General features: G+C 29.4%; 1 long non-coding RNA gene across 1 annotated transcript in view; it reads right to left on the bottom strand.

Moving 5' to 3' along the window:
- The window catches only part of LOC148282253 (uncharacterized), a 245,243-nt gene that overhangs the window by 58,802 nt on the left and 173,622 nt on the right, over window positions 1–12,819 (bottom strand). The window lies entirely within an intron of this gene.

Raw genomic sequence — 12,819 nt, 5'->3', positions numbered from 1 at the left:
TTTTTTTAACTGCAAAGTATTTCATAGACCTTAATTACTTAAAAAATGTTTTAAAAATGGATATTTCCCTATCGGCGATTAACGAAAGTAAGTCAAAAGTGATGGTATTTGAAATAAAAAGTGAGGTTTCTTTATTTGCATTCTTCTTTTTTATTGGTCAATGGAGTATTACATCGCTATATCAATTGCCATGTAATACTATCATTGGCTACACACAGCAGAGTGATGAGGTTTTGTAACTTATTTATTTATTTCTATCACAACGATAAAAAAACTGAGTACAATTTCACTTCAAAAGATTATTGTCCTGATTGATTAATTATTTTTGTGAAGTAAACGAGATGAAACCTTTACTGATGTGGGTTAGACTTATGCCCGTATTTGGATTCAAAACTCAAGGTGAGAAAAGTACATTCTATTGTCACCACGATCAAGTTATTATCTGCATGTGAGATTAGAATGTACTTTTCTCCCCTTGGGCCTTTTTCAAATTATTTTATTTTTTAAATTTTTTTAAATTTATTTTTGTTTTTTTACCATATACATAAGAGGTAAAGCAGGATTTAAAAAAAAAAGAATAATTACATAACAATGAAATACATTTTAAAAGTAAAAATAGTAAACAAAAAAATCCCACAAATTCATTTTGAATTTTTTTGTATTTGTTTATTTTTCCATACATATATTATTTACATTGAAATATAATTACAAAAATACACTTAAGAAAAAAAAAACTTAAAATAAAGCTGAAGATGAATTGGAAAAAATGCCCACAAAGACTTTTGTATCTGAGCGTGGGCTATTACTTTTTAATTATTAAAAAGTTAATTTAATATAAATATGGTATGACATGACCATGAAAAGAAAAGAATAGAAAAATAAAAGAAAAACCAAATTCAGGTATGCTGATATTACGAAAACATAATTTATTTGTAGTATGCATTTTTTTTAAGAATGTGCATGGCCTGATCGTGGGTATACAAGAAATGTTTTTGAATGTTTGCTCCTTGCTTATAAACTTGGTCTAAAGTTATGTCTAGGCATAGTTGTAGAATGCGGATGGGAATACTATGCGTCTTATGATGCAACTACCATCTTTATTCTACCAGTATGCATAGGCGCAACCCAGGTGAGGCCCCTTGAGTTTTCTGTCTGAATACGGTCATAAGCCTAAAATTTGTTTTTGTTTCGAAAAATAAATACTTTAAATTTAATTATCCGAATTATTTTCAAGCTTTAAATACAAAAGAGCGGCCATGTCACCGCTGGGAGCTGTCTTCCTAAACCCGGAAATTAACAAAACAAAAGTTTAGTGGTTCACGATGCTTTCGGATTAATGTGTTCATTTAAAAACAAAACGGGAGATAAAACACAAGACAGCAAAAAAACTCTGTTGAAAGTCAATTTCCAAATACTAAATGAATTAGAAAAAGGAAATTGGAAAATTTTCAAGGAACGTAAAAGAATATTCAAAAAAGATTTAAAACATGTACGCTTTTTATCGTAAAGGTAGGCATCGCAGAATATTTATACATATTTGGTTACATCTTAAATGCATCATCACAATATTTTACTATATTTTTTATGTTTTAGTCACATGATATATTCTTAGCACATATATAAATATACTTTATACTTATACAATAATGATTCAACAATGTTTTGAGTTTGCCAAAATTTCTGTAGACAAGGACTTGATTCAACCCCTTAGGGAACTGTAAATACCAGCAAATTACAACAGAGATGAAGAAGATTTTAGAGAAGGGATTGTAGAGGTCTAGGCATCTACAGGGCTGGTTTAAGTGGCCACTTTACACACTGTGTAACATTCACCATTCTGCATATATTTCAACATTTATATTCCTCCAATTATTTCATTTGTTGACATTTGTGAAGTGAAAGCGCTAAAAACTTTATTGTTGCGGGTGAGATTCATATAATTGAATTATTTCACCTACATACCAGGCAACGCCTGAAAATTGAAAAATGTTTCGGAAGAAGTTAAAAGTTTTTTCTATTTTTTTATTCGTTAATAGACTTAAAAAAAAGTCTTTTTTTATATATCGTATTATCAGCGCTACGATTTTTTAAGTTTTGTATTTCTGAAATAACTCCACGTGTGACATCACAGGTTTTTCTCTGTTAGTTCTTCCGATTCGTTCGTTTACGGTAAGCTAACAGGATATCCTTCACAGCTCTCATATAATTGGTTGGTTCATATGAAACAGAAACGTCGATCAAAGTAGTGCGTTTTAAAAAAAAAAAAAAAAATATTTTCGTACATTTTGAAGAAACTTTGCCATACAATTTAATGATCCAATTTTTACCGCGCGCAAGAAAACATTTTTGTACCCAATTGCCAAGGGCTGAAGTTCCTCACATAATAAAACGGTATGTAAAGGAGTAGTCATTTTACACAACTAAACGGGTGGCAGCTCTACGCAAAACTAATCTTTACTACTACTACGCAAAACTAATCGAAACTACTAAAAAATGTCTAAATATGTACAGACAGTGATAAGTTTCAGCTTTCTTTATATGAGATAATTGAGTTATTTTACACCTGTGCTCAGTGTTGCTATTTTGAATGCTCTCGCGGCCGTAGAAAGCATTTTTATAGCGCATATTTAGTACGTAAATACGACAGCATTTAAAATGGCAGCCCAGGAAACATTTCGTCCGGATCGTAAAACAACGACGCATGTGATTTTCTTCAACTTTACGTGAAAAGGGTTTAATTTTTTTTATTGACGCTTTATGTCATAACTTATTTATTTATTGGGTAAACAAACAGTATGTACACAAATATTGTCAATTTCTTTGTAAATTAGTGTAGGACACTCATGCACACACCAAAAAAATTGTTTACACTTATACAATAACTTAAATTATGTTAAATATAACAAATGTAAAAGAAACGAAATTAAAAAATATGTATATAATAATAATAATAAATATCTGCTTCTTTCAAAATTTCCATGATTTTTGACCTAAATTTACGTACATTGTCACAAAAAATATCAGCCTCGGTAAAAGTATTGTTATATTGGTCGCATATTCTAGGTATTGTAGATTGTTTCAAATAGTTTGTTGACGCGTTTTCTGTGTAAAACAGAAGATTTTGTCTTGTCGATCTAGATGGCACACAAAATGAAAGTCTTTCAAGTAGGTTAGGAGAATATTTTTTTATTATTTATTAATTTGAATAAAAATAACTGGTCTAACATTATTCTCCGATTTTTAAGAGAGTTTATTCCATGGTACTGGATACTTTCAGCATGGTTGGAGAAGTAAATGTTTAACCGGTAGTCGACCTGCTTAAAATAAAATTGTCGGACCTTTTCTAGTATATTAATCAAACTAACAAAGTACCAAAGTATTCCATTTTGATATATGGGTTAGTTATAGTTATTTATTTCTTTCAAACCTTGATAAAAAAGCCTTTATATAACATTTTCAATATCTAATATAAAAGAATGTCAAAGTCGCATTTTTCCCACAATCGTCGTTGTTCGACGATTTCAACGATTCATACAAGCAAATGGTGAAGAAAAAAAAAATATTGACTTTCAAATCGCAAATAAAACATTCTCTCGAAAAATCTACCCCCTAGAGAAATTTGATTTTCTTAAAATACAGCGGATATAGCAACGTTAAAAATAATAAACAATTCATTTTAACAAAATCATCGTCCGGGTTATACAAACGCGTTCGTGACACTTTCAAACACAAACAATACGAATCCGAAATGTTGTGAAAAATACATTTAATCTGGTTGAGTGGAAAAAATAGAAAATGGTGAATATATCCGGAGCGCGCGATGAATTATTTATTTGTGGGGAATTAATTCTCACTCTAAAAGTTTAAAAAGATTTTGGAAAAGCTGTCACGTACTACGGGAAACAATTTATCGTTATGATTATCATCGGAAGGATTCTAAAATATAATATAATACCTTTTGAAACTTATTTCCGATTCGTTTTATTTTGACGTTATGTCAAATAATACAAAACGTGACGGGAAAATAAAAACAGAAATCCATTATTTTAAAACTGTAAATAGTTGTCAAATATATAACAAGGAGGAAAATACCTATTTACATTGGAAAAGGCATTTTAAATGTCTTTTTAAAGCATATGGAATACGTGGATTGGATTATTTCGCAAATATTTTTTTATCCAAATTTTTGTACCAAAGAAGTATTTATAATGAATTAAAATCGGACATATTGTTGTCACGAAATTTTTATATTTTAAAAATAAAAACATGAAAAAATAGTTAAGTCAATATCTACATATCATATTTATTCATTTATAAATTAATCACTTTATAAAATGGCTCCGAAATACCCATCGGACCTTTGTGTTAGGGAAAATTCATGTCAAAGAAAATCAACTCTTAGGTCAGCATTTGCTTCAGGCAAATGAAAACTTGTCAAAATCCTGCGCTCCCTAAACACTAGGTTTGGAGATCGTGCTTTTGCCGTTGCCGGCCCCTTTGCCTGGAACCAATTGCTTTCAAATTTACGAATCATCGACAGTCCCAGTCAGTTCAGATCCCAAATAAAATCTCACTTAAGTTATTTATCATTCCCTCAATTTTAAATCAGAAAAAAAAAATATGTTAGTTAATAGTAAGCATGTGTATACAATTGTTTAGCGCCCTTGGGGTGATTTTTTACGAAAAGGGCGCTGAATAAATCAGCCAATTATTATTTTTTACCAGGTAATCTATATAACACTAGAGAGGATTTTAACATGAATATAATGTGTCGTCTGGATATGTTAGTCTCCATTTAATATGGCTAAGTCTGTTCTAAGACGGAGGTTGTAAATACAATTTATAATAGGTTTATTCTTTTGAATACAGACTTGTTTTATTTTATTAAGATGTAGGAATGTGAGGAAGCGAGGTATTTATGCAAAAACAGAGTGATACGGCGTTCTATTCTATCTGCCTTAAGGGGAAACTGCGCGATGGTTTGTTTATTTATTTTATTTTCAAATAGCTAATGAATAAACGCAAAAATAATTTAAAATTAATAATTTTAGTTTTTCGATGGGTTTAACGATTGTTTCAATTTTTATTCGGTAGTGAGTGTCATTAAAAAATAAAATTTTTACCAAATTTGTATTTGTAACTCGCGAGTTTTGTATATTTTAAATACTTTAAAAAAAAATTAAAAAAACAACTTTGTTTTTAATCACTATTTTTTTTCCATTTACTGGTTTCAAAGCTATATATGCTATTATTTTACAAACATTATTGTTTTGAATTTATTTTCTTTTTTATTCATATGCAGTTCCATAATTATGCATTTTTTTTTTTGTTACAATAAATAAAACATATTATTAAAATATCAACATAAAATCAAATCAGGCTTTAGGATCTGTCCAATGCACTTATCTGCATCGTAAGTATAAAAGATTATTGATTACTATTTCAACCTTCCTCTGTTCTCTGATTCTAATGAATTCGTAAAAGATTTCGATGTTCAATCTACACCAGTAATTGAATCAGTAAAAAATACCCCCTCAAAACAACGCATTCACTTCCGGAAAATCAGAATTTTCCGGGAATCCTAGAGAGAACGGAAGCCGGTGTCTGATTGCGAGATATAATCCATTTCCGTCTGGCGGCCGCCATGTTTGTTCCCGCGTTAATTCCCTGCAGTTTTGGCGGGAAGCAGACGATGGCAGCCAGCGCCACAGGACTCCCTCTCGGGAGAGGAAGAAACAGGGCCCTCACCTAACAATCCTGGACTCAGGACGCGGAACGAATGCACCATCGGAATTCAATTTGACGCTAGAATTGATATTTTCAATTATCTATCGGATAGAAGGAAATGCTTTATTTGTGTGATTTTTTCCGCTTTATATTTTAGAATATAAATACCTTTTTTCACACCGAGTTTCACATTATACAAAACGAAACTTACATTTTATATTTGAAGCACTTACTTTGTGGTTATTCATTATAATAAAATTTAAAAAAAAACAACTTTGTTTTTTACCACTATTTTTTTTTTTGAACCACCGATTTCAAAGCAAACAAGCTTCATCGTCAAGGTTTATGTAACTCATGAATTCTTTTCTATTTTATTTGTATCATGTTTACTAAAAACTACACGTGGAGCTAGTAAATAAAGTCTTTTTTTTCCTAAACGGGTGGTAATTTGATATAATTATTTTCGAAGCTAGACCGAAGTGGACTAAAGAAAATATGGTATATTTGGTTATTTTTTTCTTATAAAAAATCGATTTTTTACCCCGATGAAGACGCTTGATTGTTTTGAAACCGGTCGATGGAAAAAAAATTGTGGTTTAAAACAAAGCCGTTTTATTTATTTTATCATAATAAATGTATTTGTTTGTTTTTTTAGGACAGCAAACGAAGATACAATTGTATTTAAGAGGTAGATAATCAATTCGGTCTTTTTAATATAATTTATAAGTATTGATGTTATAACTTAAATTTACATTTAAGTTACTAATTAAATATTAGACAATTAACATGGACAATTCATATCAACAATTTAATTAGCAAAGTGGTGACATTATCGAGTCTATTTTTAAAAACCAAAAATTTTATTCCAAAAACGGAAAAAAATCTAATGTATGAAGCCTATGTAAAAACTAAAATATGTTATACGCAACTACTATGGGGAGCAGGATATCAAAATGACATAAACAGACTACAAAGACAACAAAATAAAATATTAAAGTTAGTATATGACCTTTCCTATTTAACTGCGAATATAGAAATTTTTAAACAAACTAAGCAATTAAATATAACTGAACTCTTTCAACTAGAATCATTAAAATTTATCCATAAATTAGCCACTAACGTAATTGTAGACGAAGAACTAAAACTTGTAAAAAAATGTAGTCAACATGGACATAACACGAGAATATCAGACAAATACCATATACAACTTTCTAAAACAAGACAAGGACAATCAAGACTAATGAACCAGGGACTGAAATTATACAATAAATTACCAGACAAAACTAATCAAAAGACTCAGACAAACTTTTCAAAAGATGTAAAAAATATTATTTTGAACAACAGAGTATAAATGAAAAATGTATATATTATTTTATGTAAAATGAATGTAATAATCCATTTATTTAAAAAAGATAATTTATTTAAAACTAAATATTATCTCAAGTGTAGGTTAAAAGAGATACAATGCGTGATATTTCAATAAAACAGAGTGGGACAAATTATTGGAAAATGTGTGGGCGGTGTACGGTAAGAGAAGATTCTATTCTATGAAAATATTTATTGTTTTATTACAATGTACAGGGTTCAATTATGGGAACTAAGAAGGGTGAGGGATTTATTATGTCTGCTGATTTATTAAAATTCTATTGCTGTTATTTTAAATCCTATTTATTTTGAATTTCTAATCTATCTTACTTCGGATCTTAATGTCTTACACGTAAATTTTTTATGTCTTTTGATGAGTCAAAATTATGTTTTAACTCATTTAAAGTTTGATTCATCGTTATTTAATCTATGTGAAGCTAATTCTTTCAGTCTATATTAAATTGCTCTCCCGCTTTGACCAGGACAGTCCTGGTTCATATATAGGACAAAGCGAGACAGTCCTAGTTCATATATAGGACAAAGCGGAAGCGGAAAAATAAGTGATAGTGAACCAAGTATTTTAAATAAGTAACTTATGTGTAAATATAATTTATTACATCATCACAATGGAATTCCATCAAGAATTATTGTCAATAAATAATTTACATCAAATTTATAAGTATGTTTGTTACGCAATAAAGTATCATAAATTCATTTGTACTCACAAAGGCACTGAACACTTTATATGGTAATATTAAATATTAAACGGATGAAAATGTTAATTAAAAATTTTAAAAGAAACTCGCCCAAAAGTTAAGCTGCATACAATGATTGTGTGCGTTCTTCAACCACGAACATCCGGTTTCGACTCCCGGTGAGAGCAGAGTAATAAGAGAGGAGGGATATTTTTTTAAAAATTTAATTAATTTATTTAAATATAACATATACGTTACAAACATACATTCAATACGTACATATTATAAAAAAAGAAAAAAATACATGAAAGAGACTCTGTCAAAGTAGTAAGAGAATCCTGCTCCGGAAAATAAATGTGACTCAGGCTGGGCAAATCATTTGTAATGTTATTTATGTTGAGGTCTAGGTGTAGTGGTCAGCGCGTTTGCCTAAGTAAGGGGTCTCGGTCTCGATTCCCGACAAGGTTGATAAAATATTTATTTAAAATAATATTTTTTTACACAAGAATATTTCCCGACAGGCACCTGAAGCGTATGACTGATCATCCCACCTTAGTGCAAGGAAAACATATCAATACGATGCGATTGGTGTACCAATACAGTGCGCTATGTACAATTAGGTCCGGAAAGGGAATTACGATGATCATTTTAAGGTAACTGATTCCCTACCAAACGTCTCATATGCAAAAATAAAGAAAAATTAATGAATTTTGGTACATATAATTTATTAATATTATTTATGTATTTATAAAAAAATGATTTACAGAAATAATCACAGCAGTGAACAATTTACAATATAGTATATAACATCAACAACAACAACAACGACAACAACAAACCATCACGCTGTTTCCCCGTAAGGGTAGGCAGAGATGATAGAACGCCACGTCACTCTATCTTTGCATACACATCTCGCTTCCTCTACATTCATACATCTTCTCATGCACGCGCGCCGATTATTCCGACTTTTAACATGCCAATCTTCAAGTATTTGTTGGATTTGGTCATGCCATGTCTTACTCGGTTCCCCTCTATTTCTGCATCCATCAACATTCGCATTGTAAATATTCTTAGTCGTTTTTTCGCTGTCCATTCGCTCTACATGTCCACACCAGCGCAGAGCTTCTCTCTTGATTTTGTCGGTAGTGCAGTACATAATAAGAAAGATAATAGAATAATTGAAACGAAACAATTAAGTGAAAATAAAATATAAAATAAGAAAAAAAAGTCAAAAATAACATTAAAGATGAGAAAGTCCTGTGTATTTATTTATCTGGTGTACAAACAATGAAAAATGATTCATTATATACAGAAATATTCAAATAAAAAAAGACACTTATAGTTTTTCATTAACTATATGTAAACACGAATAAAATATAGTTATTTGGTTTTTCTATTTAGTTTTTCTACTTGGTTTTTCGTTACAACATTCATGAGTACATTTGTAATTAAATTATTTTGAAAATGAATTCATTCATAGAAAATACATTTTTGTAAACATTAATAAGATACGAATTAACTACTCAATTGAATATAATTTATTATTTTGAAAAAATTATGTTAGAGCAATATGAAAACTTAAATCATATAAATAATATCTTTATTTTACCAGATGGTTGGTAAGAGTTTCTATTTGGCAAATAAATCCGCCGGTGTACAATTTAGGTAAACAAAGTTGAATGTAAAAATATATTTAAAAATAAAAATAATATAAAACCAAAACTCTTACAATAAATAATAATTTAAATGCTTTCGTGTTTCAAATTAACCGTATACATACCGTTCAAACTTCATCATTATCATTAAACGCATGTAAATATTATTAATTCAGGTAAAATAGAAACTCATCTCACTCGAATTTGGTGTAGTAATCAAACTCTTACATACCCCTAAAAAGTTAATTGCCTCGGATATGAGGGTTTAATGGATTTACGAATCCCATATTTTCCTAGGGATAGAATCTATTAAGCTTTCTATATAAATAATAGTACCACCGAACAAATTACGCTGAAAATGGAACTTAGTTGACCACAGCAAACTGAAAACTACTTACTGTGAACCAGATTTATTCATTGTCTGCTTTAGGTACCCTATTTATAAATTTTCAATTATAAATGAAATGATAATTACATAATTTAATAAAAGATGACGAATATAATAAATTTATGTGCACATTTAAGTTTCACTTGCTGTTTTTAATAAGTTTTTGACAAATTTTTATTATGTATTTAGATTTTTTCCTCACGATTTTCAACAAGTAGTAAATGAAACAGTTTTGGTACTACACTCTCTATTGTTCTATCTACATAGTAGTTTTTCTGTCGTGGCACCGTCAGCTGCTGTGCCGATACTTAACGAGTCACGATCTGGTGTGTTAGCTAAACTACAAGGAGCGAGAAAAAAAGATAAACGAACACTCTAAAAAAGAAAAATAAAATATAACAATTGAAATAAGAAAATACATTTATATAAATTCCTGATCGAATAACCGCTCTCTTTTTTTACCCTCGTCTATCTTCGCAGGGCCATTTCTCGTTGGTAACAAATTGAACATAATAGGAATCACACATTTAAGTGTTATTTATCTAAATACATATTTTTAAATATAATGTATAAACGGTAGTAAGATCCATATATAAAGTCTATGAATAATTTGGCCTATTATAAGTAAGGTTTGAAATTTTTAAATATTAATTAACCTGGCCATCGATTTTAAAATCGACGATGTACCGTAGATATGATTTGATTTGATGCACCAATTTTGTAGTTATTCATATAACTAAAATAAATAAAAACAACTTTGATTTCAACCACTAATTTAAATCAGTGGTTAATTTTTTTGTATACCATTACTAAGTCCCCCATGAAAACTCATTTTTAAACAACATTTTTTTAATATCGATATCGGTGTAAAAACAATAGACTACTGTGGAACGACGAAAAAACACACGTTTACATCGTTTATATTACTTATACTGAAAATAGTTTTCTTTTAAAATATTTTAGGAGAGTAACGAATTCTATTTACTCAAGAATCGATAAGTTTAAGGTTGTGTGAAAGTTGTTTATACTAGTATAGTACTGAGTCATTCCGATCGAACAAATATAAAGTAAGTTAAAACACGTATTGGAACATACAACTTTTTTTACATTAAAAAGTTTCTTTTCAGCTGTTTCAAGTTTTAAAAATAAATAAAGCTGTAACATTCAGCAAACAAACTAATAAAATCAATAAACTATCATACGTACAACTACGTGTATGTAATGTAAACAAATATATTACTTTTGATATGTTAAAACAATATCATTGTGGTTTTAAAATAAAATGCGTTCAGACCTCTCCGTTTTTAGTCATTAGTTTGCATTTTAAATAATTGCAGAGTTGTGGTTAAATTTAAGTTCTGTTTTGATTTTATTAGTAGGTAGGTATAAACTAATTAAACATTCCAATTTGAATTGGCTATTTCATTGTAACTGGCTGGAACTAATTCCATCGAATGTACTTTAAAATGTTTTGTTTGTATTTAACGATTGGATTCTGATTAAATTTGCGTTTAAAGTTTTTACGACATTATTTTGCTCAAAAGTATATTGGTAAGTAACTATTGACGCAAATTAATATTACGTATTTCGAAAAACTATGACAAATTTATAAAGAAGAAAAAATAAAAGAATTTGAGTCACTCAGATACCAACATAATATTAAAGTTCCTAAATTCTATACAAGTCATGGTCAAAATAGCTTTGTCTTCAAAGGTGTAAAAAATTATAATAATCTTCCCAATGAACTGAAAACTATTAAAAATAATATATTATTAAATAAATTTAAAGCTAATCTAAAGAAATTTTTCGAACACGTGTAAAAACAACATTAAATTTTTATTAGTTTGAATGTATTATTGTTTTATGTTTTTTCTTTATTTATCCCCTGTTTTTAATTTTCTTTCTTATGCACTCGTATTAAAAATTATATAAACTCATAAATAAACAACTAAAACAGTGTAAGTCATTCTCCAAGCACAAGAGTTTGTCTCTTTTTTTTTGTTAAAGTATACATGTATGTTTAGAATTTTACACAAACATGTACTTTTTATGAAATTTATTAATAATTTTTTTTTAAAAACTGTAATTAAAACTTTCCAGACAACTTCAAAATACTTTTTTTTATTTTTTAATCGGTAAATATTTTTTTAAATTAAAGTGACGTTTCTTTTTTATTTGATAACAACATATAATCATCAAACCCTAACCCGCCTCTGAAGATCCGATATTTAGAGATCCGCATATAGAACAACAATCGATGAAGCAAGTCTCATTTAAATTGAATACGATACGATATATTCCCCTTCAACTCTGGAATGATCGTTATTTGAGTCAACCTACCTGAAGTATTACTAAAACGTTTTTCCCTACATTTTTTACCGCCAAGGATACTTATGTCTTTGGATGCGGTGTGCGGTATTTGGTAGGCAAGCTGCCTTTTGATAATTTTTATTTCCCCTACATCTATGAGAATAATAATTATAATTGGTATTTTTAACATACAACAACAGAGAAATAACATTGAAGAGAAGGAAATTTCGAAGTCAAGACTTGTCATTGGCTGGTTTACTAAAACATTTTCCCTACAATTTTCACCGCCAAGGAGACTGATGTCCTCGGATGCGGTGTACGGTGTTTGGTGGGCAAGCTACCTTGTGATAATTTTTATTTCTCCTACATCCATGACAATAATAATTATAATTGTTATTATTAACATATAACAACAGAGGAAGAACATTTTGGAGAAGGAAATATAGAAGTCTAGGCATCTACAGGGCTTAAACCTGTCATCAGCTGGTTTAAGTAGCCACTTTACACACTGTGTAACATTCACCATTCTGCCCATATTTGAACATGTATATTCCTTCGATTATTTCAGTTGTTGATGTTTGTAAAGTCAAAGAGCTGAAACCTTCATATATGCGGGTGAGATTCGTCTAATTTAATTATTTCACCTCCATACTAGGCAACGCCAGAAAATTTTATTTTT

The sequence above is a fragment of the Micrasema longulum genome, unplaced genomic scaffold (genome assembly GCF_059751315.1).
Source record: "Micrasema longulum isolate JH-2025_06_02 unplaced genomic scaffold, ASM5975131v1 h1tg000353l, whole genome shotgun sequence".
Lineage (NCBI taxonomy): Eukaryota > Metazoa > Arthropoda > Insecta > Trichoptera > Brachycentridae > Micrasema > Micrasema longulum.
This window is presented reverse-complemented; position numbering and strand designations above follow the sequence as displayed.